This window comes from Heterocephalus glaber, unplaced genomic scaffold (assembly GCF_053883595.1).
Source record: "Heterocephalus glaber isolate CG9 unplaced genomic scaffold, H.glaber_assembly_v1.0 deba00001600, whole genome shotgun sequence".
Taxonomy (NCBI): Eukaryota; Metazoa; Chordata; class Mammalia; order Rodentia; family Bathyergidae; genus Heterocephalus; species Heterocephalus glaber.
In genome coordinates, this window is record NW_028258372.1 from 46,141,813 (window position 1) to 46,169,552 (window position 27,740).

A 27,740-nucleotide genomic window follows, 5' to 3' on the forward strand; every position below is an offset into this window, starting at 1 on the left:
AGATAGTCTCTGACTTGATCTTCATTGTTAAAAGGTATGAAGATTTTAGGGTTGTTTTTTATTATATTCTAATGTAATTCCTTGCTGGCACATATCATTTGGCTGTCCAAATCATTTATAATGTTATTGGTAATTTATCTGACTTTTCTATCAATTACATAGATTTAAAATATTTTATTATGATTGTGTAGTTCTCATTTTTTCAATGTTTGCTTGTATTTTGAAGCTGTATTATTAGACATATTTAAATTTTACAATGATTAATCTGATAAATTATGGCTTATATTAATGTGAAGTTACTTTCTTTACCTCTAATAATATTTATTGCCTCAAAGTCAGTTTTACTGGATAATAACATAGCTATACTCCATTTTTTGGAGGAAAGAAGGATTATTTTGGGGAGCTACCTTTTTCCATTCTTTCACTTTCAACTTTTCTTTATCCTTTACTTTCAAGTGTTTCATGTAAATAACATATAAGTTAGTTGGGTTTTATTTCCTTTATTCTTCTGAAAATCTGGCTTTCCACAAGGAATGTAGTCATTACATACTACATACATGTACTAATAAAAAATACAAATTGAAAAAAATCTGGAAATTTAAATTTAATTACTCATGTATTTCAGTTAAATCTATCATTCTGTGATATGACATCTATTTATCCCACTTAATTCTTTTTTGTCTTCTAGTCCTTTTTTGTCTTCTTTTTGATACAATGCATATTTTATATTTTGTTTTTTCCTTTAGTATTATCTTATAAATTATACCATACACCCTTGAGTTATCAAAGATTAATATTAGTTTACACTTTTACTTTTCTCTTAGAGAAGTCAAGGATCTCAGAACACTATGATCCCTGTATTCTATTCTCTTCTCAACTTTTATAACACTGTTATATATTTTAATTCTATATAAATTTTAAACTCCACCAAGCATATCTACCTTAAATCAGAATCTAACTTGTATAAATATTTTTTAATTAAAGAAGTAAAGTTAATTTTCAAATCAAGAAATTAGAAAAAAATTAATGTACACAGAAGAAAGCTAAGAGAAAGGAAATAATAAAGATAAAACCTTCACACTTTTTAGGAGAAAAAAATAGTAAATCAGAGTCAGATTTACCTTAGATATATCTAAAAATGAAACATAAGAAATGTCAGGTAAAAGGGCCGAAAACCAAGACCAGACTAGTCCACAACAAGCCTGTATTAGGGAACAGATCTGCCGGGCTGTCTCTGAACAAAGGAGAGACAAAAGCAATAAGGCCGGGGCAGGGAGAGTCTTTTATAGAGACTGGGGTGGGGTTGAGTGAGGTAGTGATTAGGGAGTGGAGGACCCGGTGTTGTCACTAGGAAGTAGGAGGTGGGCGAGTATTAGGTTACTCTCTAGGTGGGACCAGGGTCATGCTGGGAAGAAGGGTTTGTCCTTTGGTGGGAGCAGCCATCTTGGCATGATGTCACACGGGAGGGGGCAAGGCACGACGGGAAGAGGGCAGCTACTATACATAATAGCTGCTGAGGTGGTGGGAGACCTATCAAAAATAAAGAGATATATCAACAAATATATACTGTTAGTCACTTTTCTCACCAAGACACCATACCTGATATCTACAATTTAAAGGAAGAAAGGTTTATTTTGACTCATGGTTTCAGTCTGTTTTACTGGCCCTAAAGCAAAAACGGGATGGCAGAGGGGCATGGTGGAAGAAAAAAGTGTTCAACTCATGGCAACCAGGAAACAGAGAAAGGAGAGAGGATCCAGGAACAGGGACAAGACTTCATCCTTCCAGGTCACACCCCCAGTGATGCATCTCCAACCAATCCCCATCTCCTAATAGCAAGTCAGTATGAGGCAGACAGAGCTGCCAAACATAATTTGGAATGGATAATTATTGTAGAATATTTGTTAATGAACTCTGTGCTAAAACCCTGTTTGAAACTTGTTTGAAACTTATCCCTGTTTGAAAACTCTTGTGGGGCAGCCTGTTCCCGGAGAGATTAGAAACTAACCTTAAAGTGTGTTTTTCTGAGTACCCTGTACTTAATGCTGCTGTACCACACCCTTGCTACATTCTGTAATCGCAGCTTATGCTACCCTTGCCACCTAATGCTTTATCATGCCCTTGCCACATTCTGGTGTTGTAACTGCAAGTTAAGCTGCCCTGTAAAAGATATAAAAAGGAGAAACTGTCTTAACTCGTGGTCAGCCTAGAAGGACTCGTTTCCTGAGACTGTCCATTGCCTGGCAATAAACTTCTTTTTTATTTTACCCAACTCTCCTGTCTCTGAAAGATCATTTCGACTCCCTTTGCCTCAACAGGTATAGCACCTGCTGTGATCCAATCACCTTTCACACACAAGGGTTTTGGGGAACACTTTAGATCTAAAATATAACCTACACTTCTAAAACTCAAAGAGAATAATATAAACTGTAAGAAGTAGAAATTTAATGTGGTCTGTTCTTTAGATAAAGTCTAACTCTGAGCAGAAACTAGTAGTAGACAAAATTTGCCTACTTGCCTCCAGACACGACTGAGGTCAGGCATCTGAAAGGGCCAGTAAAACAAAGGGGAAAAGGTAGATAATAAAGTATGGCTTCACTATGCCAACTCTGATTGGAAAAGTACTGGCAGGTAAGAAGTTACCCACCTGTAGTTTAATCATATGCCTTTATGCCCACAAAATGTTTGCAGAGGGAGTGGGCCAAGGGTGTATGTGGTGACTGGAAAGATACTCAGCCAATGAGAAACTGGGGGAAGGGACCTGCATGCTAGGAGTTAAATTGCTCCCTATAACTGCCCTGGGTGTGCCTTCCTACCTGTTAGGCTGGCACCCACTTTTGTAAGATTGAGAAATAAAGTCTCACTTTCACTGTACTCTCCCAGTCCTTGATCTGATCTATCCATTGCACACAATCAAAGGTGAGGTGGACTCATTCCTTACATAAACTATTGTTCTCATAAACATCTATAGGTATGAGTCTGTGTTCATGACACAGCTGTGCAAGAAACAACTATTTTTCTGTAATATGTCTTTCTTTTTGAAGTCTTCTTTCATGGGAGGGTAATGAGTATCTGGTATTAGTCTGTCTAGAGTTTCCTACTTTGAGTTTTAATTTTGAGGTAAGTGTTGAGTGAGGGTGGTTGCTATGTTACCAAGAAGAGGGCAGAGAGAAAGTACTCATACTTTTTATAAACAGCGCGTGCGAGACCACTCCGTAGGAGACAGGCTCTGTGAGGAAAGCCAGCTCCACTGAGCGGAGACTAAAATCGGGTAGATTTCAGCAGCTAGCAGGAAAAGGAAACAGTTTATATAGATTTTTTGGAAAGGGGTATAATCATAAGGAATGTTTATAACTGAGTGCCCAAGGACAGTCAGCGCAGGTGTAGACAGTCGCTGGACTTCTTAGCGCCAAGGGGATTGTGTATTCCATTTTGTGGCCATCTGTTCTGTTTATAGAGAAGTAGCCTGTTGTTTGCTGAGAGCTGTCTGTTTGCTTGGCCTCTTTACTTGTGAAGATCTCACTTAGGCCAGGCATGACAATACTCATATAGTCTTAAATAATATTTGTTCATGCAGGAATCTTCTGAGATGCCCAACATCCTGTCTGGTCCTCAGTCGTTGATCCATACCATTCGCCACTGAGATGTCTGCCTCTTCCATCAGGTATGGTGGTGCACTCTCTCCATGATTCCACATCACACACAGGGCCATGTGCATAAGTCTTCTCCTTCACTGCCATGCTGAAGTAGTAAACACAAGGTTGTTGAAAGCCTGATAAGTAGCTCATCTCCAGCCATTTTTCCTCAAGTATTGATACAGTGCCTGATGGGTTCCAGAGAGATAGATTACAGATTCTTGTGTACGTTGAGCAAAGAATTACAAGTACACATCTGATGGTCAAAGAAAAAGCAGCTACATGGGGTTTTTTTGGTTTTTTTTTTTTTGGTACCAGGGATCGAACTCGGGTTCTTGAGCTTGCAAGGCAAGCGGCGGAACCACTGAGCTAAATCCCTGGCCCAAGCAGCTACATGTTTGAAGTTAATGAGGTAAAGTGTGGTCATGGCGAGCAGGTTTGCACCAGCCAAACAAAAAGATGGCATGAACGGGGAAAGAAGAGGTGCTGGAGCAGTGGGAAGAATAGGAAAAAAAGGTAAGTCAGGCTTTTGGATTTAAAAGATGTGTGCTTTGCTTAGAGCGTCTCTCATTGGATCTCTCTGGATGTGATTGACAAAATGATCCATAAGGTGGTGAGTCATCTCCAGGGTTTCTAGTGCACATGACTTTCCCATAATTCACTCTGTTGTAGTCACATGCATGACATGCAGTCCCTATGTGTAAACCTTCAATGAATTTCAAGTGGGGAAACATTACTTTAGGTCACGCTACTGTATCTAACATCCATGTGCTCTGGCCTGGAGCTTTAGAAACTTCCTGGGTCTTTGTTATTGTTAGTTCTGCTTCTCTTAGGACAATGAAAGGAGTATTAGCCCTGGGGTGTTGGGGATAGAGCAGGACTGGTCCCACAGCCTGAGCTGTGCTATCTGCACTGATAGCATATTATTACACCAAGGTTCAGGGTACTACCTCCTTCCTTCGCCTACCTTAGATTGCTCATATTTGCATGAATTTTTGCTGCTTTTTTTGATGCTCTCTGAGCCACAGTATGGAGCTTATGATTTTGGAGTCTATCGATTTCTATGCTTTTATCAATTCCCCACCATACTCTCCCCTTCCTTAGCCTGGGGAAATGTCTTTTTAGGCTTGCAATTTGGGGTAGGATTATGCAAAAGTCATAAGTTCCAATTCTTTCTAGTTATTTTTTTGTTTGTTTTGTTTTTTGGGTGTTTTTTTTGGTACTGGGGATTGAACTCGGGTCCTTGCACTTGTGAGGCAGGCGGAGGAACCACTGAGCTAAATCCCCGGCCCTCTTTCCAGTTATTTTTGTCCTAAATATCTTTATATGAGACCTTCTCCATTCTAAAGGATTCGATTTTAGAAATGTAGTTCAGGAAAACTTCTTTTTGTAATCTGGTTTACCCTTCCCCTAAAATAGTGAGCTCAAGCTGTCTAGCTGCTTAAAGGAAGGGAGAATGAATAAAAGTGAACTAATAAGTGAAAAGAAGTTAATATTTCAAAAATATTATACTATATAAAAACTTGTTAAATGACAGAATTGCAGAATAGTATTTGCTAATATTTAACACTTACTGTGTACCAAGACTTTCTAAGAACTTCACAGGGATCAACTAATCTGATTATCACAACTAAATTAAATACGCAGCATTACCAATCTGATTTTACTGATAACGAAACCAATATAATGGATCAAGTATTTCCACAAAACTCTGCTCGGCGTCATCGGTGCCTGTATCAAACCTAAGCAGTGTGAGTCTGATTTCTTAGTTCTCTTAACTATGTGTTGGCATTCAAGTGAATCCCGAGGAGATATTTGGAACCACCAGGAGGTATGGATCAGGTTGACATAAAGACTGAGGAGAGTTACCCACTTGGCAGCCAAGGGCCCACAGTGTTAAATGCTCTAGATTATGATGGATGGTGCTGAACAGTAAAGAATCGACCCATGGAAAACACAAATAGAACTCCTACTGAGACACTTTATAGCACGCTGTTACCATAGAATGGGCTGATATAGTCCAGGCTCTTGTGTACAACAAGGAAAGAATTGCCAAGTGTACACTCAGTGGCAAGTGGCAAGCAGCTACATTTAGTGACGATCATGGGAAGTTGTGCTCAGCGGAAGTCTGCGCTGACAAAAGGCACAGACAGAAAAAGGTGTCAGGGTGACAGAAAAGTAAAAGTATAGCACATGGGTCACAGCACATAACAGCAACAGCAGCCATGCTAAGTATATTAGGAATGATTGACAGAGGGCTGTTTCATCTGAGAGGCTCTCAGCATGCACTCTTGTCTCAGAATTCACTCTGATCTTAATGTATGACATGTAGTACATACTTATGAACCCGTAATGACATGGGAGGTCCTGTCCATTTCTTGTTATTGGACTGTTCAGTAGTTTTATATCTTTTTAAAAAAATTTTTTTCCCATTAAGATTATTGGTCCATTGTAGGTATAAAATACAGTCACATTCATCATTGGGAGCTTGTACCATTACGTGAGTCTCTTGGTTCTTATTTTTTCCCCCTTCCCCTGCCCTCCCTTCACCCCTCCACCCTTCCCTATTTGCAAAGACTTTTTTTCCATTTTTTTCCTTTTCCCTTTTTTCCCTTCCCCTACCCCTCCCACTTCCCCTGCTCCTTTAGACCTTTTCTTCCCATTACACAATATCAATTATACATTTTTTAAATTACAATATCAAGATCTAGGAGACATTACCACAGATTTTACAGAATTCAAAAGGATATAGAAAGCATATTACAAAAATCTTTTTTGAAATAAATTTGACAACTTCTAAGAAATACTTGGAAGACAAATTAATGAAACTAACTCTGGAGGAAATATAAAATTTGAATAGCACCTATTAAAGAAAGTATATTCCTAGCTTGAAAACCTAGCTATATGACAACAGCAGGCTCATATACATTTTAACTGATAAATTATATAAAACAATTAAAGCAGAAAAAAGAAGGAACACTTCTCCCCTCATTTTAGGAAATCAACATTGTGCTAATCCTAAAACTGGATAAAGATAATAGAAGAAAAAACTATGAACATAGATAGAAATTTGTTTAACAAAACAAACTATTGGAAGTCAGATCTGGCAGTATGTAGAAAGTGGTTTTATTATAGGGATGGCAGTGTTGGTTCAGCATTGGAAGATCCACCCCCAAAAGTCATCATTTTAACAGAGGAAAGGAAAAAGCCATATGATCCTGTCACTAGTTGGAGAAAAAGTATCGGACTAAATTCTACAGCTGTTCACCGTAAAAGCTATCAGGAGACTAGAAGTAGAACAGTACCTTCTCAACAGATTAAAGACATTTACTCCATACTTCCAGTGAGAACGCCTTATATGAATGGAGAAGATACAATGCTTTCTCCCTAAGGTGGGGAACAAGGGCAGATATGCCCACTCTTCATCTGTCCATTAAACGTTGAAACATAGGCCTAAACCAAAATAGTCTGGCAATTAGTCTGACACAATTAGGATAGGATTGGCAAGGTAGAAGCAAAATCTTTATATGTAGATGAAATGATCGTCTACAAAGAAAATACTAAGAAATCTCTAGGAGCCCCTAGAACTTGTATTTGAATTTAGCAGGATTAGAAAACACAAGGTATATATAAAAATTCAGGTCTGTGTATACTTGCTATAAATGAAGAATTGGATATTGAAATTTAAAAGTTATGTAGGAGTACAAAGGACCTAGAAAAGTTAAAACAAAAAGACAACAGTGTTGGAAGACATTTAGTACCTAATTTTAAGACTTCTTCTAATGCTCCAGTAATCAAGGCAGTGTTGGTGTAAGGAAAAACATATAGATCATTTGAATAAAATGGAGAATCTAGAAATAGAACCACACATATATGGTCCACTGAGTTTTGAAAGATTATTTAACATTAGCATTTTATAGAATATAAACTCAATTCAAGAGCTGAGGAAGAGATAGTGTTTTCAGCAAACGGCACTAGAACACCTGGTATCTGTATCTAAAAAATTAACCTCAACCCTTTATTTCCATACATGAAAATAACTTGAAGGGATCTATGAACCTAAATATGAAAGCCTACAAGTATAAAACTTTAAGAAGAAATTATAAGGGAAAATGTTTATGAATTCAGGGTAGGCAAGAACTACCTAGTATAAAAAAGACATGATGTGTAAAAGACAAAAAATTGATAAATGAGATTCCATTAAAATTTAGAACTTGAAATGACATCATTAAAATGAAAAGTAGTCCTTAAACAGACCATATTTACAATGCATATAACCTATGATCAGAATATATAAAGAATTCTTAGAGCTCATTAATAGACAACCCAGTTAAAAAGTAGACATAGGAAGATGATAAATAGCCAGTATAGCACAAGAAAAGGTGTGCAACTCTAGAATCAGAAAAATACTAATCAGTACAATAACAAGATTGAATTATAGACTCAATAGGGAGATGAAGTTAAAAGTTTTAAAAGCCTTGTCATGACTTTTTCTTTTTGTTGGATTCTCCCCCTTTGCGTTTAATTTGTCACACCCAATGGATTCATTCTGCTGGGTTTCCTGGGGTTGTAATCCTCATTGTCTTTTCCTAGGGTATTGTCTAAAATTTTTTGGAGTGTTGGTTTGGTATTCATGAAGTTCCTGAGGTGCTCTTTATCATGAAAGTATCTTATTTCTCCATCAATTTTGAAAGATAGTTTTGCAGGGTACATCAGTCTGGGTTGGAGGCTGTTTTCCTTTAGGGCTTGAAATACATCAGTCCAAGCTCTTCTTGCCTTGTGGGTTTGCATTGAGAAGTCTGCTGTGATTCTGATGGACTTTCCTTTGTATGTGATTTGTTTCTTTTCTCTCACTGCTGGTAGAATTTTGTTCTTCTGTTGGATTTCTGGAATCCTAACTATTATATGCCTATGTGTAGATTTTTTTTGATCAAGGCTAGCTGGAGTCCTATATGCCTCACTTATCTGTATGTCAAGTTCTTTTCCCCTCCTTGGGAAGTTTTCTGCCATCACTTCTGTGAACAGTTTTTTTATGTTATCTGCACTCTCTCCTGTTTCTTCATTGACTCCAATCAGTCTTACGTTATTCTTCTTTGCATCGTCTAGCAGCTGCTGGATTGATTTCTCTTGGTCCCTTACAATTTGAAAGCAATTTTTGTTTTCCTGGTCACTAATTGCAATCCTGTCTTCTATATCTGAAATTCTATCCTCATATTGGCTCATTCTGCTGTGCAGACTTTTGATGGAGTTTTTAATCTCCTGGAAATCTGTTTGTATCTGTTTTATGGATTCCATTTGTTTCCTGTATTGGGATTCCATCATGTTCCTCAGATCCTCTATTTTTTTTTCTGTGTCCTCTCTAGATTTATTAATCATGTCTTGCACTATGGGCACAACCTTTGCTGTTATCTGAGTAATTATTTCTGATTTCAATTTTCCCAGATCCTCTTTTGTTGCCAGTTCAGAGAGTCCAGGTGGTTGAGTATCAGATTGCTCCATCTCGTTTCCCTTTGGGGTTACTGTGGGTGACCCGGAAGTCAGTTTTTGAGGCTTGTTTATGTGTCTTCTCATTTCCACAGCAGTGGCGGTGTGTGTGTGTGTTTGTGTGTGTGTGTGTGCGCGCGCGTGTGTGTGTGTGCTTCTGGCGCCTGCGTGGCTCAGCTTCTATGCCCTAGGAGCATGGGATGGCGGCAGGGGAGCTCAGTAGTTTTATATCTTGATTCAGTTTTGGTAATCTACATGTGTCTTGGAATCTGCATTTCTTCAAGCTTCTCTACCTTGTTGGAGTAGTTTTTCATAGTAGTTACTAACAATCTTCTAGATTTCAGCAGTGTCTGCTGTGATTTTGAAACAGATCTTAAAAAAAGAACAACAACGACCAAGTCTCCCCAACCTTAAGCAATTTCCCCTCAGACATCCCCCTTCCCTATGGTCATTGTTCCTTGATCTATTACAAATAAAATTAGTAACTTTGTTCCTATAAGTAAGGTTTTATGACCCCTCACTTCTATAAGGTTCGTTTTGTTTTTGTTTTTGTTTTTTTCCATCAAGATATGCTGAGTTGCAAAACTGTCACAGTGTTTTTGTCCTGCTTCTGGAGACCCACTTGCCCACCCCCCAATTTTACGCCACTAAGTAGAACGACACCCTCAACCACATATATAAAACTAGAGCCTTTTTCATTGTTTGTGGCACAGCCTTTAGGTATGAATCTGGTGAGCTGGTGCACACCTAAATAAATCCTTCTATTTCACCCATTTGTCTCTTTGGTCTCTTAAATTCTGCAACAATTTTACCTTTTTCATTTCTAATTGCATTGATGTGACTTTTCTTTTCTTTTTTGGATAAGTTTAGCTATGGGTTCATCTATTTTGTTAATTCTTTCGAAGAACCAGATCTTTGATTTATTCATTCTTCATATTTTTTTTAGTTTGAATTTCATTAATTTCCACTGTGATGTTTATGATTTTCTTCCTAAAACTAGGTTTGGGTTTAGACTGTTGTTGTTTTTCAAGTATCTTGAGGTACATCATTAGGTTATTTATTTGGACTTGCTTTGTTTTTCTAATGTGAGCATTGACTGCAATAAACTTCCTTGTTAGGACTGTTTTCACTGGGCCACAAAGGTTCTGGTATATTGTACTAGCTTTGTTGTTTGATTCAGGAATTGTTAAATTTCTTGTTATTCATTGAGTATTCAGGAATGTGTTTAGTGTCTGTTACAAATTTTCTGTGGTTTCTTTTATACTTTATTTCTCATTTCATTGTGCAGTGATCTGATAATATATATGGGGGTGATTTTGATTAGTTTGAATTTATTTAAGCAGGCTTTGTGGACTAGTATGTGGTCTATTTTGGAGAAAGTTCCACGTGCTGCTGAGAAGAATGTGTTTGCTGTTGTAGTAGGGTAGAATAGTCTGTAGATATCTGTTAAGTCCATTTGTTTGATGGTGTGGTTCAGCCCTGATATTTCTTTGTTGATTTTTTTGTTTAGTTGATCTTTCTCTTTGTGAAAGTGTGTATTGAGATCCCCAATATGATTGTGTTGGTGTTTATTTGATTTTTTATGACCAGCAGTGTTTATTTTATGAAGTTAGGTGTCTCAATGTTCGGTACATATATATTTACTATTGTTATCTCTTCCTGTTGAATTTTTCCCTTAACTCATATGTAGTCACCTTGTTGTCTCTTCTGATCAGTTTTAACTTCAAGTTTACTTTGTGTGAGAATAAAATTGCTATCCTCACTTGCTCTTAGGGTCCTGATTCACAGAATTTGCTTTCCATCTTTTGACTTTTAGTTTATGAATTTCTTTTTGGACTAGATGAGTTTCTTGAATGCGACAGAGAGTTGGATTCTGTTTTCTGATCTAGTCTGCCAATCTGTATCTTTTAATTGAGGAGTTGAGGCCATTTACATTGAAAGTTATAACTGAAACGTATTGATTAATTCTAGTCATCGTGGGTTTTTTCTGTTGTTGATGCCTTTGTTTTTCTATTTTTTTGTTTTGTTTTGTTTTTGTTTTTCTATTTTTATTTAACTACTTTTCTTGCTTCATGTATTCATTTCATCCAATTTTTAGGCTTGGTTGGCTGCATTGTCTTTGTCTAGGGTAATTTTGAGAATTTATTAAAGTTCTAGATTGGTGTTCATGAATCTTTTATGATGTTCTTTTTCATGAAGTGTCCTTATTTCTCCATCAGTTTTGAAACACTTCACTTCAAGCTCTCCTCACCTTTAAAGTTTGTGTTGAGAAATTGGCTGTAATCCTAATGGGGTTTCCTTTATATGTGATTTTTTTGCTTTTCTCTGACAGTTTTTAAAGTTCTCACCTTTTGTTGGACAGCTGGGATTTTGACTGTGATGTGTCTCAGTGAACTTCTTTTTACGTTGTAGTTCGTTGCTATTCTGTAATCCTTGATTACCTATATGTTGAGATCTTTCCTCATACATGTAAAGTTTTCTATTATGATTTCTGTAAACAGAGTTTTTATTCCATGTGTGCTGCCTTCTAATTTTTCTCTAGCCCCACTTAACCTTAGGTCATTTTTCTCAACATTATGTAATAGCTGTTGGATGAATTTTTCTTGTTCTCTTGTTGTTTTTAAGGCATCTCTGAGTAATTTGTTGTGGTTCTTTCATTTTGTCTTTTTTTTTGTACCGGGGATTGAACTCAGGACCTTACACTTGGAATGCAAGCAGCAGAACCACTAAGCTAAATCCCCAGCCTTCTTTCATTTTGCTCTTGATTTCTGAAACCCTGTGTTCATGTTGGTCATTTCAGCAATTTGCAAATTCCACACAATTTTTTTAATCTTTGGGATTTCTCTTTGGCACCTTTGGAGTCTGTATCTTTGGTGAATTTTTCATTAGTGTTTTCAACCATTTTTGTCAGCTCTTCCGGTTTTTTGTTCCCCCCATTTCCACACTGGACAGTTTATGTATCAGTTCCACCATCTTTTGGATCATGTCCTCTGAACTTGCCAAGTTTCTTTAGTTCCTCTTTAATTATTTCATACTTTCCTGCTATCTGGTGTTTGCTTCCTTGTCTATCAGTGCTCTTTGGATCTGCTTTAGGAGAGTTGGGAGTCTTTCAGGGCATATTGTTGCCTTTTATTTCTTTAGTATTAAGTGTTGAGGTCAGATAGAGTGAGGAGACTTTGCTGTTGATACAAGGATCTCTTTAGCTAGGTTCTGTTTTCTAGTGATGTGTTCATGGCTTTTATTTGTCCAGACATATTTTTCACCCCTTCAGCTATTCAAGGTAAATGAGTTGACCCCTCTCACTGTGTTGTAAGGAGAGAACTTCTACTGGTTATAACAGTATCAACAGACCTGATCATGTATCAGCTATATGTATTAAACCTTGCTTTTTTATACTTTCACTCTTTGTCAGTATTCTTTACAATCTATACTTTATTGTTATTTGCAGTTAGTCTATAATGTGGAAGAAGGGAAGGGAGGAGAAGAAGGAAAAGGAGAGAAAGAGGGGTAAGTGAGTAGGAGGAGAGATAGGAGAAATAATAGGTAAAAAAGATGAGATAAGGGTCAGACTGTTGGAGGTCTTTCATATTGTTGGAGTAAGTGCTGGTGCTGAAGGGTTTTAAGAGGATATCTTGGGGCAGGGGCAGTGTGTTAGTTACTTTCCTCCTGTTGCTGAGACAAAATGCCCGGCACCAGAAGTTAGAGGGGAGGGGTTTATTTGGCTTATAGTTCATGGAAGTTTCAGTCCATAATCAGCCGACTCCAAGGCAGAGATGACAAGCAGGCATGGCAGAGCAGAAACAACACGGCGCACAAAGGTAACAAGGGAGGATTTAGTAGCATCTTTCCACTCCTTTTATTCAGTCTACCAGGATTAGGGCCCTGCCAAACCAGTCACTCAGGTGGAGTGATTTTGTAACCACACATCCTTAAGCCCAGCATTACACATTCCAGATTCAGCTACCTATGAAAAATAAAGTCCCACCTCATCCACATAAGCCTTTGGGGGGGCGGGGGGACATCTAATCACAAACCTAACAGGCAGGATGTAAGGAAAGGAGGTATAATTGGAAATGGAGAAAAGCTGTGAGGTTGTTGGACACTGTTGATACATTTGTGGTTAATTTTGTTTGAATCCTCTGTGGACACTTCTGTTAAGGGTTACCCTGAGAAGGCCATGAATGGTACTGGGTCAAGTTAAAGCACTCATCTGATCATTTTCCTTTTTTACAAATACAGACACCTTCTATACATATGTCCCATGAAAGGTGCAGAAGAGGCAAGAGAAAACAAAGGGATGGGTAAAAGAAGAAAGAGCAAAAAGAATAGAATAGAGAGGTCAGAAGTTAAGCACATTCATCATGGGGCTGTAATTTGTATGTCTTGCTGCTCGGTGGCTCCGATTTGAATTCAGTTATTCCTGCAGCTTGAACCACTGCCAGTGGTACCTGCATGACTGACCCATTAGGCTGCTTCTACTGCCTTTCAGGTGGACTTTGATTATACTAATGTAAAGAAAGGCATTGATTTAGCAGACCAGATGTCATCATGTTACAGTTCCTGAAGAAAAATATTAAAATGGTACAAAAAAATATAATACAGCTAATTTGTGGAATGGCAGTTGTAAATACATATTATGTACACCAGCAATGGGATACTTGTAAGATTTCCATGTTAAAATTTAGATAATTAATTATTGATAAACTTAACCTGTGAAGAAATGCCACAGGCATGAATTACTCAAAAATAAATTTGTTGATTATTTTAATAATTTAATTGGTATGAATAGTATTATTTAGTATTTATATTTGGGCAGTAATTATTCAAATTCAAGTAACGATAGCTAGATTCAGCCCATTTATAGACTTTTTATTCCTCTGCACCCTGTAAGACCTCACTCACTTTATCATAGGACAGACTTTTTTTACTGCACCTTTTCACCCCCATGGTAAGAGCAGCTAGCACACTAGACATCATTTCTAGTTCCTGATGAGTATTATAGCACCAGTTTGGTTCTGTTGAAGGGAGAATCACCTCTCTATGGTGGTTTCCTTTCCTTTCAAAGCATATTGTTCATCTATATAGCTCCTAGCCTCTTGCAGGATTCTTTGTCTTTCATCTGAAGGACAGAAAATGGCCAAGATGAATTCGCCATAAGTCAGAAGCAAGGGTCAAAGTTTGGAACCCATCTGCAAACTTACTGGGGTCCTGCGACAGGTGACCTTGTCACTCTTTGCACTGTTTAGTGTCTGTAACTGAAAAAGGGACCTGCACTCAAGTATTTCCTCCCACCCAGGGACTTCTCTTAGCAACAGGACAAGTTCTGAGCCAGAGTAGCAGGAAGTACCACTTTGGGCTCAGCCTGCGGGGCTTAAAGCTGTCTGTGCATACCCAGTGGGACTTAGGGCTCCCGAGGAGGCTGCTAGGGAGCTGAAAAATATTCCCCAGGGCACCAGACTCTGATGGAGTGAGTCTCTAGTCACTTGGAGGGGATGGGCCTGATTTATTGGTCTGAGGGTTATAAGGGGGAGTCGAGGAGACCTCCCAATGTGGTTATGCTCCCCAAATAGATCATGCGACTAAGGTCTCCCTGCGGGACAAGTAGAGGGCTCAGAGCAGTGTCATCCAGGATACCCTCCTCGGGGCTGCACCAAGTACCATAGTTCTGGAGCATTCCCTTTGATAGAGTTTCAAAGACCTGAACATAAGGCATTTCACTCTGCTCCAAGCAAAAATGCTGAAACTGGAAAATAGTCTCAGTTTACAGTACCATCCCATATCTACTTTGTGCCCTCTCCTGGTTCCTAAACTGAACCCAGACCGTAAGGCAATAGTAGATGAGCTGTTCTTCTGAATTGTCAGGATCAAACCTGTCCCGTCCGTCAAAGATGTGGCCTAGTGGCAAAGTCTTGGGACCTAAAGAGAGGAGACAGCTAGGCCTGCATTCCTTAAGGTGGTATCCATGCAGAAGAAGACCTGAAATCCACAAGATGCTCTTTCCACAGTTTGGACAGGTGTCTCTATCAGGCAGGCTCTTGGAAAGGCAGAGAACAGTGTTTAAGGTGTATGGGCAGGTAGTGTTTCAGTGCCTTTCGTCTCTAATGGACAGGCTGGTCAGCTACACGGCATGCTGCCATGGAAGGTGGGCTGCGGTTCAGGCCCTGCTCAGCCCCCTCCCCCTGGGTCCAGCAGCCCTGTGCACCTGTGGGACTTGTTCCCACTGCTGAGGCACACCCACATGGAGTGGGTGGCACCCATGTCAGCAAGCTCGGTGCCAGCCCGATCATCCTGGTACTTGCCTGGTGCTTGGTTCTGGCCAAAACCCTTGAGCATTTTAAAATGCATTTTAAAGTTTTTTTCTTGCATCTGCACCTCCCCTCACCCCCAAACTGTGGTAGGATGTTTCACCCTGGAACAACCTTCCGGGTCAGGCCCACGGGATTGTGAAGCCGCAGCTGTATCCCACATTGTGCACCTGCCTTTGCCTGTGACCTGGTCTTGGTCCTCAGGTTATAGTTGACTCCCCAAATGTTTTGTACCAGCAAAGGCTGTGTGACATCTTAAAGGAATAATACAGTTTGTCTTTCATGTGTGAAGAAAAAAGTTTCCTTTCTCTAGTTTTCCACAAGCCCATATGCTTTTTAAAATTAGAGGCTTAGTTCATAAGGCCAGTTATTTTTTAAAAAAGAGAGAAATGGAGGAAAAAGGTGGTGGTGGCGAGTGACACACACCCACTAAGTCATGTATAGTCATGCAACAAGACAAGATGGAGGCTGGCCATATGGTAAAGCCATGTCTGCTGTCCGCATGGCAAGATAATGTGATGGCACTCTGGCCCCAAACTGAGAAAAAGGCATTTATAAAAGAGAGTAGTCAGAGAGCAGGCCAGTTTCCAAAAAGTAGCAAAATACACAACAACCAGATGCAGGGACCTACAGAGTGACTAAAAAACAAAAGTCTACATTTCTTTCCCCCATCCCCCACCGCTAGAAAAGCAGCGAACAGTTCCCGGCTGTAACAAATGGTGGAGGAGCAAGACCACCTGAGCAGGCTAGTGAATGCAAAATGTACAGACTTTATTCACCTGGGCAGATGTGGACTGAGGATGAGCAAGAAGCTGTCAGCCCCGAACAAAGAAAAGGCAGGAAGCTTTACAGAGCACTGGAAGAGAGGGGTGGCTTGTCTGTCATGTTTAGGGCCAGAGCAAATATTTGTGGTGGGGTCCAAGCAGCGATGAAGGCAGATGTACGGATATTTTCAGGTAACTTGGCGTTGAAAAGATGCTGTACTTGGTTGTTGTTATCTCTGTGTTGGGAACATCCTGTTCCGGAATCGTGGAAAGAAATGTACGGAGACACAGAAGTTGGGTAAAAAAACAAAGCCTTTATTCGCTAGCGAGGGGGACCGCCAGAAACTCATCTGATCAATGTCCGCCCCTCCTTTGCTTTAACATTTCCTTTTATATCTTCTTTTAGCCATTACCTCATTCCTGGTGGTCTTAGTCAGTAAAATTTCTGTTTCTCTTTTACAACTAGCTCCTGTTAATGGTTCGAGTCACAGACATGTAACAAACAGATGGTGCCTAAAACACATACACTGTAAACTACCCAAACATTTCTACTTTGCTTTTCTCCAGGTTAAATGTTATCTACAGCTAGGGTACAGGTCAAAGGTTCGGTTAGCCATCACCTTAAACAATAAGAGTTACAGGAAAGGTAAATCTTAAAGGAATGGATTATTTATTCTACTTCAGCTACCTTAATAACAACCTATAGTTTAAATTTTCTCTATCAGTCCCATCCTGTGTTCTGTGTTCGCTCTGCTCCCATGACTTTTATCTGGCAGAGGTAGCACCTCCTTCCTGTTTTGTTGTGTTTTTTGTATCTTGTCAAACTGTAGCTTGGAATTAAGGAGAATATTCATTAGTCACGACCAGGTGTAGCCCAACACCTGCCTGCCTTGACAATAGTTTCTTGCATTTCTGGCCTAGGGGAGAGATTGAGGGAGAGAAGGAGAAAAGAAATCCTTTGTGACATTTTAGCCAGAACAAAAATTGTACCCACACGGGCCTCTCCTTGGTGTTGTGGTGCCTAGCTTCACTCTCCCAGCTGGCTACGCCAAAGTGGTATCAGGTAGTTTCTTTAGAAATGGCTTATCAGGGACTGGGGATTTAGCTCAGTGGTTTCACCGCCTGCCTCTAAAGCTCAAGGTCCCGAGTTCGATTCCTGGGTACCCCCGCCCCCTGCAAAAAAAAGAAAAGTGAGAGATGAAGGGATAAGGGAAAACTGGCTCTGCAGAGTAAACTTGGGCTGAAAAACAGCAAAAATAAAAGTACCCCCAGGTCCAGAAGACACAAGAGTGAGCTACTGTGAAGAGTCACAACAGCAGGCCCTCATGATGTGTGTCCTTACACGCAGTCCCCATCTCGTGGGAGCGTGTGACAAGTTCTACATAAGGCTCCTGGGAATTATCTGGCGTTGTCCTTGCCTCTTGCAATTACTGCCCCTCTTATGTTCCAGCCAGCTTTGCCACGCTCTATCTTCTGTCTCCCTAATGTTAACTTTCATTTCAAGGTTTGACATGCTCTAGTCTTCTTTTTTTTTTTGGTACCAGGGATCGAACTCGGGTCCTTGGGCTTGCGCAGCAGGCGGCAAAACCACTGAATTAAATCCCCAGCCCTGCTCTAGTCTTACTATAAGGATGTCCAAAGTTTGTTTCCTACTGTAAATATCAATAAAAGCATAAGTATATATAATACAGCAAGTAGCAAATGCATCTTAAGTCAAGTCTAATTTTTGTCTGCAGAGTGGCTGAAACCAGTGGAACTTTTTGATTTCCGAAACTCATCATGTAAGATAGTCAAAGGATGCAGACCCCAGCATTGTGAAACCAACAAAAACACTGAAGAGCCCAGGGAATGGACAACATCTCTTTCATGCCAAGGCTAGACTCACCAAACCAATCTGCATCCTTTGTAGCCACACAATAAAGAGTTTGGAATTCATAGTTTGTTTTTGAAGCCCTACATCCAATACTGGGGAGCCTGAAGTCCAAGTCAGATGTGGCAATCATAGCATGCTTATTCGATATTTAAGGGGTTTTTTTTTAATAAGGAAAGGGGAGAATGAGTCTACTCTCTTGAATATTGTGCCTAGTAATTACATAGAATATACTTTTACTGAAGCCATACATAAAGCAGAAAATTTACAGATGGCATGAAAAAGGTAGACACTTACCTATGTCCTTCTTTCTAAGTTTTTCTCCCCAAGTTTTAGGTTTCCATTTTTCAGCAAGGTCTCTTTTTTCAACAAGTGTTGCAGATTTTCATAATCTTTGGATTGTGAATGGGGTGTACTATTCTTTTTCCTTACTGTAAGTATATTGGTTAGGAGTTTCCAAGCAAAAGTTTTTAGCTCTAAAAATGATCACAGTTTTTTATTTTAAAAAAAGCAAAGAACGGTTCCATTGGGAGCCTTCTATATTGTCTCTGATGGCTTTATAGGTCCTTGTACTTCTTATTTAGGCCTGTGGGTGAATATAACCATTTTAACCCTGTTCTTGATAGTTGCCTTTAGAACAAGCTTCAGTGTGAGGTAAAGAATGGAAAGGAAGGTGAGGTTGATTTTTAAAAGCTGAAATTTGAGTTCCTGTTATCTTGTTATTGAGGGAAGAAGCTTAAAGCCAATCTTGAGTACTGTTCTTTGCTAACATTAGAGTTTAATATATTATTCATACTGACATTATGTGGTGCTGTCACTGAATGGAATTCCTTAAAGGAATTTTTCCTCAGAGTCTCAAAGCAAAGTTACTATAAGATGGTAGTTAAATAAATCATCTTTATCTTTGACTACAGAAATATTTAGCACATTCCCCTCCCCTGCCGTATTTGTCTTGGGTATCTTGCATTATGTATCAAGAAAGTTATTTCCTTATTTTGATGACATTTCAGAAATGTAGCAGTAGAAGATTCAGGTTTGCCTTTCGTTGTTCTAGTTACTGAAGAAACGAAGGCATCTTTGTTTACAAATGAGCTGTTTTCTTTTTCCTAAGAAAACTAATTTTCATAATTATGGGATAACCATGGTCTCTTCAAAAGGGCATAATAAAATGTGGGCACTAGACATTAGTGATTTCAAAACGTTTTTGTCATTGGTAGGTTAATTGAAATGGTAATGCTATCCTCGGAAGGACAGATACCAGAAGCAGTCTGAGCAGTGGAGGTCTGAAGCAGCATGTCGCTGTCTGGATTCTTTTCTGACTTCAAGCTTGTATTCACCCAAATAAATGGTACTGATGATGGATCAAATTATGCTTTCCAGGATAAAATTTAAATTTAATGAAAGAATCATGTAGAAAAATAAGAACAAGAAGGTAGTATTTTTTTAATGGAGAAGATTTTAAGAAGTCTTTTAAAAATATGCTCAGTAGGAGAAACTGGTCTGCAATCAGGAGACCTGAACTTTTGTGTGGATTTGCTCACCAAGCAGTCTTCCTTCCCGTTTTCTTCCCCAGCAGTGGCTGTTAAAGCTTAAGCTTCAAGCCCCACCAAAGTACTGCTCTGTGCTTACCTGGTCACGGGTTTTGTGGCTCCAGGGCACAGAGCCAGAGGTCTTAGCCAAGATGCTTGTGACCTTGGGTGCCTGGCCCTGAGGGTGAAGTGGGTATTAGAGAAGAAACAGGTTTGAAATATATAGAACCAGAAATTAGTCTGTGGAAAATGTCAGATATTCAGACAGGAAAATCTGTTAGCAGAGAATTCATTAATACCTAGCACAAACCTGCAGCACAACCAGCTAGGTTACCTGTGTATGAAGACATAGTTATTTTGCATTTACCACACATTTTAATCAACACTGCCGAAGGAAAGACTGAATTCTGTCTTTATTCTCTATGAACAAAAAAAGTATTACAGCACTGTCATATTATGAAGCCACAATCAAAGAATATACAGCTATAAAGTAAAAGGTAATATATAAACATGTCAGGCAGTTAATAAAAATAGATTTTACAGTTTCTGGATTTTGTGATATTTGTGCTATTTATCAACTTGTAAACCACATAACTTGTGATTTATTATCATTATACATAAATATTCACACATGGATTACCTTTGTATTATTTTTGCCTTGTGAGTTTTTCACATTAATTTTAGGCCCCACCAAACCTAGCTCTGTTCTGTTCATTGTATAATGAAAAGGTCAGATTACATCTAATAAGTGTCTCTTTGCATGTTCAGTCTTTCTTGTACGGCAGTAAATGTAAATTAAAATAACACTTTTCTCCTATCAAATTGACAAAGAAAACAATCCACAGTTGTTGGGGGAACAGGTACCTTACCCGCCTGGGCCGAATGCGCCTTTACCGGAGGGCGATCAGTCCTCCAGCTGCCCAGAAAGGGGGACAGCGAGGGCTAAAGAGAAACAGCACAGCAGAGAGCTGCAGTCCTAGGACTGAGCCAAGACAAGACACCCCGAGCTAGCCACTGTTTATTGGGTGCACACAGTAATGGGAGGGAGCATCAGGTGACTCAGGGGCGGTGGCGATCCTCTGTGGATGCGGACAGACCAGGACGCCCAGGAACCGTCCTGTATGCTGATGAAGGCAGTAAGGAGAGCATTCTTACCATAATGGGTGGGATGAGCTAGGCTGATAAGGAACTTGTCCCTCCCCAGTTGAAACATTTCTCTTACTACTCAGTTCTCAAGGAACCCGATGTCCTCAGCTGGTGTAATCCTGCCCTTGAGGGTCACAGCATCACGGGACCACTGAGGTCTCTCAGCTGTGACTGGAGGCAAAAATGGAGTTGCTTTTCGGCATGTCATAGCCCGCTCTTGGCCAGGTGACATTGGGCCTTAGACATCTATAGTCATACTTTAATCATGAAACAATTTTCCCCCAAAATTATGTAGAATGGATCCTGACACTCCTGCCCTTGAAAGTGGGCTGCGATAGTGATTTCCTTGGTCAAAGCAATGTGATGTGTTGGACTTCGAGAGCCAGGTCTTAACAGGCCGTGTGGCATCTGCCTGGAGTGTTCGCACTGGGACACTCCCTCTGGGCCAGCTCCCATCACACGGAGGGGAACAGGCTGAGGAGGAGACATTTGTTTCCTGTGTGAATCATGTTGGGGAATCATCCCTAGCTAAGGAAGTAAGTGTGTGTTCCTTTTTAGGTGTCTTGGCCACTCGGAAAATGCACTTGAAATGTCTTAGAAGACACCCAGACCACATGCACTATCTGCCTGCCCGGGTTGTCATGCGGTCTTTCTGTCTCAGTGGGTCCATGAAAACAGGAAATATCGCCAAACAGTGCAAATGATAATAGCAAAAAAGAAGAAGAGAGTGAATTATGTTTATCCTCCTTGGGAGTTCTATGGGGGCACCAAAAACCTAGGGTTGATATTTTTTCTGGAGAACTAATTACGGCCGTCGAAGGACCCAGTCATGGGAGGGCACATTCATCATTAGACAGTGAGTCATCCTGAGCAGAAGTGCGCCTGGACGAAGAGAAGGCATTGCTAAACACAAGCACTGTGCTTCTGTGGCTGTGGATTCACTAAGCCGCTCCCAGTGTCCTGTGAAGAGACAGAGGCCTCTGCAGCCGCTGAGAAATAGGTTCTTCTCTTCCTGGCCCTGAAGACTTTAAACCCTATTGTAAACTTCAGCTTCCTTGTCGGTAAAATGAAAATAAAAAAGCCTGCCACACCCTGTTGCTTGTGCGGATGAAATGAGACTGCGCATGCGTGCGCTCTAAGTGCTGGCGGCGGGCGGTTGTTTCCCTGTGCGGTTGGGAGTGATGTAGGCAAATTGATTAGTTCCTGTTTACACTGGCAATGCTGCTGCCGGCTTCACCTCCCAGGTTTCGCGTGGAGGTCAGGTGAGGAATTGGCACCATGGCGTGGAGCCAGACGTGGGGCGCCTCGATCTTGGGCCACGGCCCCACTGGGACCGGGCCAGGCGCGCACGTGGAAAGGAGGGGCCACCCCGCGGCGGCAAGGAGCTCCAGGGTGCGTGGACGGGCTCAGAACAGCCTTTCTGTTCCAGACGCTTCCTGTGCCTCAGCAGCAGTGTCATGCACATACCACCGAAGGGGGAAACCAAACCGACTCATCAAGGCTGAATTCCTGGGTCAAGGTCACAGTGTGTGGGCGACATACCAGATGCTTCATTTCCGTAGCTGAGAGAGGGTGGGAAGCAGCAGCAGCTGCTGCTCGGGCCTCTCACGCTGCCGAGATCCACCTTGGGCAAATCTGCAGAGGGGCTGTCCTGGCTGGGGGCTGCCGGCAGACACCCAGACTCATGCTGACCTATGGGGACCCCAGGGCCTCCCATGACCACCGGGGCCTTAACCAGCCTTTGCAAGCAAGAACAAACTTGCTTCCCAGGACTGATTTGTGACAAGATGACTGTAAGCCGAGCAGATCAGGCATGCCGCCAGTGATGTGTTCTGAGAAGGGCAGCACTACAGCAACCTCCTTACCTTGGGTTCCTTCAGTAACAAGAAGTGACATTTGGGGTGGGAGTGCCCAGTGAGAAGAGCTCCTGCCATAGGGGCGGGACGGGGCCTCTTACATCCTGGGATTATGGAAGGATCAGTAGTTGGGGATGGACAGGAGTCACGGGCCGTTGAGGTACCTGACTTAGCCCACCCATTGGGAGGGGGAAGTTTTTAACCATACAAGATTTTTAGAGGAAGTATCATGGTGTTCAAGGAGGGGGCAAAACTGCAATGCAAATGAGGCTGGATGCAGGCCAGGGTCACAAGCTTTTGGTTCTGTGCTTGCCTGGAGGCCTTTGTGGGGACTGGGTGAATGACCTTCATCTGTTCATTTTCCAGTGTTTTGACATAGCGATCCTTGTTCGGTCTGGTTTCTCACAGCTTTTTGTTGTTTACTTGTGGGGTGCAGCTCAGTGGTAGAGTATATGCATGACATGCACAAGGCCCTGGGCTCAGTCTTCAGCACAACGCCAGGCATGTGCCTGTTCCCCAGCCCTCAGAGGCTTCGACAGGGTGAACGCTAGGGATGAGCCTGAGCTACATAGTGAGAAGGAAAGGCAACGGGGAAGGGGCAGGAAGAGGGCAACAGTAAAGCATTAAACCAGGCATGGAACAGTCCCTCAGCACTGCAGAGATGGGCGTCCACGTGTTTGTTGCCTTGTCCCCTGGCTCTGTGGTGATAAGAAGAGCAGGATGTGGTTATGTTTCTGCAGAGAGCCAGCGAGATAGAGTTTGAGGAGGTGGACATCACAGTGTCAGAATAGTAGGGGCAGTGGATAACTAAAAACATCCCCCCAGAAAAGAAGCTGCTCAGGTATTTAATGCCAGCTGACACTTGTGGGGACTAGGAGGGGTTTTTTAAGTCAAAGGAGAGCAACACAGTCTTTTCGTTCTTGGGCCTGAAACCACAGAACTATAGAGGGGGAAGTGGGAGGTGACAGAGATGCCTTTGGAGTGCCTCCCGGTACTCAGCACACACCTGCTTACCTAATGCATCACTGACAAAAGCCACAGCGCCATCAGTTACTTTGCTTGCCGTGGAGAAGGTGTTTGGAAGATGTGGGTATAATGGGGACTGCATGACTGCTTTAAGCCAAAGCAGGACTGTGGTGGGTTTTGGAATTTTTTTATTTTCAGATTGCTCTGTAGTTGCCTCACTACAACTAATGATATAGGGGCGCCATCGGAGAGAAAATGCTGGGTCTGCCCTGCACTGCAGCAGATGACAGTGTTGCATAAACGCTTCTCTGTGAGCTGCCTAGGTTCACCCTGACATTGCCTGCCAGGCTGTTAGAATCTTTGAATGAGAAAGAAAAATTGCTGATTGAAAAAGCTCATTGAAGACTTTCGCTGCAGAACCACTAATGCCACCTCCTGTGCTTTGTTGTCACATCTGCTGAGAAAGCTGCTCTAGACTTTTTTTTGTATTGGAAACCCTTACCCTCCTGAGTCCTCTAAACTCCTACACGTGTTTCCAAAGATCACTGTTGTGATAGTACATGATTGCTACCAGGTTATGGAGATGAAAATAATTGCTATTTTGGAAAATATATGCTTCTTTATCTCTTGCAAGGGGAAAGTTTCATCTAAATGCACAAGACTGCTTGAAAGATATATTTTAAGAAGTGCACAAATTAGAGAGTAAATTTATAGGAAAACTTTCAGATTGGTATCTGAAGGATTTTCAGATGTAGCAATTTATATATACATAAGTGCACCTGTATTTTTAAAATGCGGCTCCCCTAAGAGCTGCTTATTCTGTTTTGTGAGGAATTCTATTTTTTTGAGAACAGAAGATCTTGGATATAGTTTATGAACTCTTGAGGAAGCATATTAAAAGATACCAATATTGCTGTCCAATGAGAAATTTTTCTATGTTAGTTTTTTTCATTGTTCCTCTACTTTGCTTGTATTTTTTTCCAATACACAATCTTGGACTCCTCCAAGTAGTACACTATCATTTTTTTTTTTTTGGTACCGGGGATCGAACTTGGGTCCTTCTACTTGCGAGGCAGGTGGCGGAACCACTGAGCTAAATCCCTGGCCTCCAAGTAATACATATACACTTTCTTATTCCATATGAGTGAATGTCCACAGCAGCATGTATGAGGAAAGGGCTGTCTAGAAAGTAACTCTGAATTGCACTTCGAAAGCAAAATTTCTCCTCGCACTGCACTGGGTGCTGATAAACACTGAATATGTCTACTTCATTAGGGCAGAGTCTACTTTTCTATGTCCTTACATTTTTTAGAGTTTTGAATTGCCAAACATGACAACAGCCTTGACTAGGATAAACTCTTGGAGAGTTGGCTACAATATTCAACTAGTCCAAGGGTCCTGATGCTAGACCTTTCATTATGATTATGAGAAGGAAATTTATGAGAAATTGGAAGAGCAAATGAATTAAAGCCCCCCATCTTCTGCTTCATGCCCTGCTAGATGTGCACTATTCTGTAGAACTTTTTCAGTGCTAAATTTGAAACCTCTGAGACTTGTAATCCAGGACTACAACCAGAAGGGCACAACAGAGTTCTTCTCGATTAGAATAGACGCATGATCCACAATCCTCTCTCCCAGTCCAGCCTTTGTCGAATCATGGATGTTCCTGGTTAAACAAGATCCAGGTCAAATCTCATTTGAGAAATCCCAGGCACTATCCAGGAATGCTTTTTTCCCTGATGGATGTTATGTTTTAGTATGTGAGACTTAGGGTTCCTTCTTAAGGTGCAGCAATTTAAAAGATTGTCATATTATAACTACCCACCTTGCATTTATTCTACTCTTAGCAGTGTGTGTCAAGGTTGAAACTTTGTAAGTTCTGGGGTCATAGGTCAGTACCATCCTTGCTAGACAGAGAAGGTGACCCAGATTTTTCTTAATAACTTTTGAATTAATCATAATAAACCTAGTATGATTATATGAAACATACTAGATGGATAGTAGTGCTAAAGTACTACAATTGTTACACATCATCTTCTTATCAAAATTTATTGTTTGGTTTTGGATCAGTAAAGAAATACAAGAGAACAGCCTTCAGTTGTGTTGTACTTGTTAAAGTGGATGAGGACCACAGTGTGTGGCATTTACCATAGTAGCCAGGCCCCTGGGAATCCTGAAGTATTGCCTTCTGAGACCATGCTGTGTTCAGAGAATATTGTGTCCTTGTATTCTTCAACCAGCTGAATTTCAAGCACAAAATAATGATTTTCTTGCTCCATTTAACTAGCTTCCTTTGTTTGAATTTTAATAATTACAGTCTTAAAAAAACAAGAAATAGGGCTGGGGATTTAGCTCAGTGGTTCCGTGCCTGCCTTGCAAGCGCAAAGGCCTGAGTTCAATCCCTGGTACCAAAAAATAACAAGTGGATTTTCAGGCATAGATGGAATATCAAGGGCATTTTTAGGCAGAATTTTAATTTCCTGGAGTAAGCTTGTTGGGATAAAGGAAATGTGATATTAAAAGTCAAATTATGCTCTTTTAAAATTAGATAAAATATAGAGTGCTGGGCCAGGGTTCCACCCCCTGCCTCGCAAGCACAAGATCCCGAGTTCGATCCCTGGTACAAAAAAAAATAGAGAGAGAGAGTGACATCCTGCTAGGTGTATGCAGACTAGAAGAAAATTAATTTAGTTGGGAAAATACTTTTTTTAAAAAATAACTTTATTATCAAACACACACACATACAAAAAATTAAAACCATTCAAAGAAGAACAATGCAAGGGGAAAAATACCATAATAATATTCGAACACAGTAGAACTCAACCAAAACAAAACTGAAAAGCACTTAAACATTTTTCCATATAACTTAAAAAAGCATCTCAAGCACCAACAAGACACCAGAGGATGTGATTTGTTTCAGAAAGATCCCCAAAACCAACATTGAACAAATAATGATCTGGAAAAAAACTCCAGTTAGCTAGCAGACTCCACAGAAGCCAAACTTCTCCCTAATTTAAATTTCAATACAGTCATAGGACACGCGATGGAAACACAATCCGAGAAATATGTTATTCGGCCGTTTCATCCGTGTGTATCCTTATTTACACTTTCAGTTTCTCACACTAGAAAAAAGATACTTTTTTTTTCCAATTCTGGCATTTTTTTACAATCAAAGAGGCAAAAAGGAAGATATTTTGCTCCGCAGGCTCTAATATACTTTAGATTTGTTTCTGTCTTATAGGTTTGACTTGACACTCCTACAGAGATATTTCTATGTCACATCAATTTAATAATGAACTAAACTTGTCTTTTGTTATTGAAAGGCACCAAAGGTTTTCCTGTTTTGATTGTTTTGTTTTGTTGGCTTTTATTGTGTGGTTTTGCTTTTTCTAGAAATACTTGTTTAACAGCTTCTCTTAAATGTCAGGATCCATTTCAGTCTGCATAAGTATTGTTTGTAGGTTTCAGTTTGTATGTTTGTCTCTAAAGCATTGGTGAAATCTTAGATTTTTATATTCAACGTTAAAGGGGAATAAACTCCAGAAAGCACACACACATGCACCAAAAATGAACAAACACAAAAACCCAGGGATGAGGCCTTTCTGAGCCCGGGTGGCTGCAGGAGTCACATACCACGAAGCTGGGAGTTTCTGCGGGCTGATCTGGGTTTCTCTAATCTGCAGCTAAATCCCTGATTAACACAATAGCCATGCCCTAGACTCTGTCCTCAAGAGGCCATCACCCCTCCAGTTTAGAAACTGTAATAATCCGCGCCAGGCGAACGCCACTGGCACAGAGCTCTGTGTACAGTGGATGTCGAGGAGCCTTGAGGTCAGGTCAGGACCAAACTGAGCTGGGGAGGTCTCCTCTGGCTTAGGAATTCTGCCAGTCTCCTTAGAGGTGCACATACCCTTTGGTAAGAAGTACATTCCCCGAACATCTGTGTATACATTGATTCTTTGTGAGCCAAATCCTATTTTCAGCACTGGCTCTTTCGGGAACTCGATGAGGAAGTCATTTCATCAGGCCACGAACCTCCACTTCAGAAGCTTGGATTCCCCGAAATCGTTTGCCACACATGCTGTCACCTGGCCCCTGCTCCCACATCTGTCTCCCAGGTTCACAGCCCTGCAGAAACCTGCACACCGCCAAGCCCTCCCTCCAGACAGGATAATGGAGGCTGCA

At 40.7% G+C, this 27,740-nt stretch overlaps 1 pseudogene across 1 annotated transcript; it reads left to right on the top strand.

Moving 5' to 3' along the window:
* On the top strand, positions 1 to 27,531 carry LOC101703916 (SH3 domain-binding glutamic acid-rich-like protein 2 pseudogene; annotated as a pseudogene). Its single transcript, XR_015444289.1, has 3 exons — positions 1 to 34; positions 3,578 to 3,664; positions 21,292 to 27,531. The product of XR_015444289.1 is annotated as an SH3 domain-binding glutamic acid-rich-like protein 2 pseudogene (transcript).
* The last annotated feature ends 209 nt before the right edge of the window (positions 27,532 to 27,740 follow it).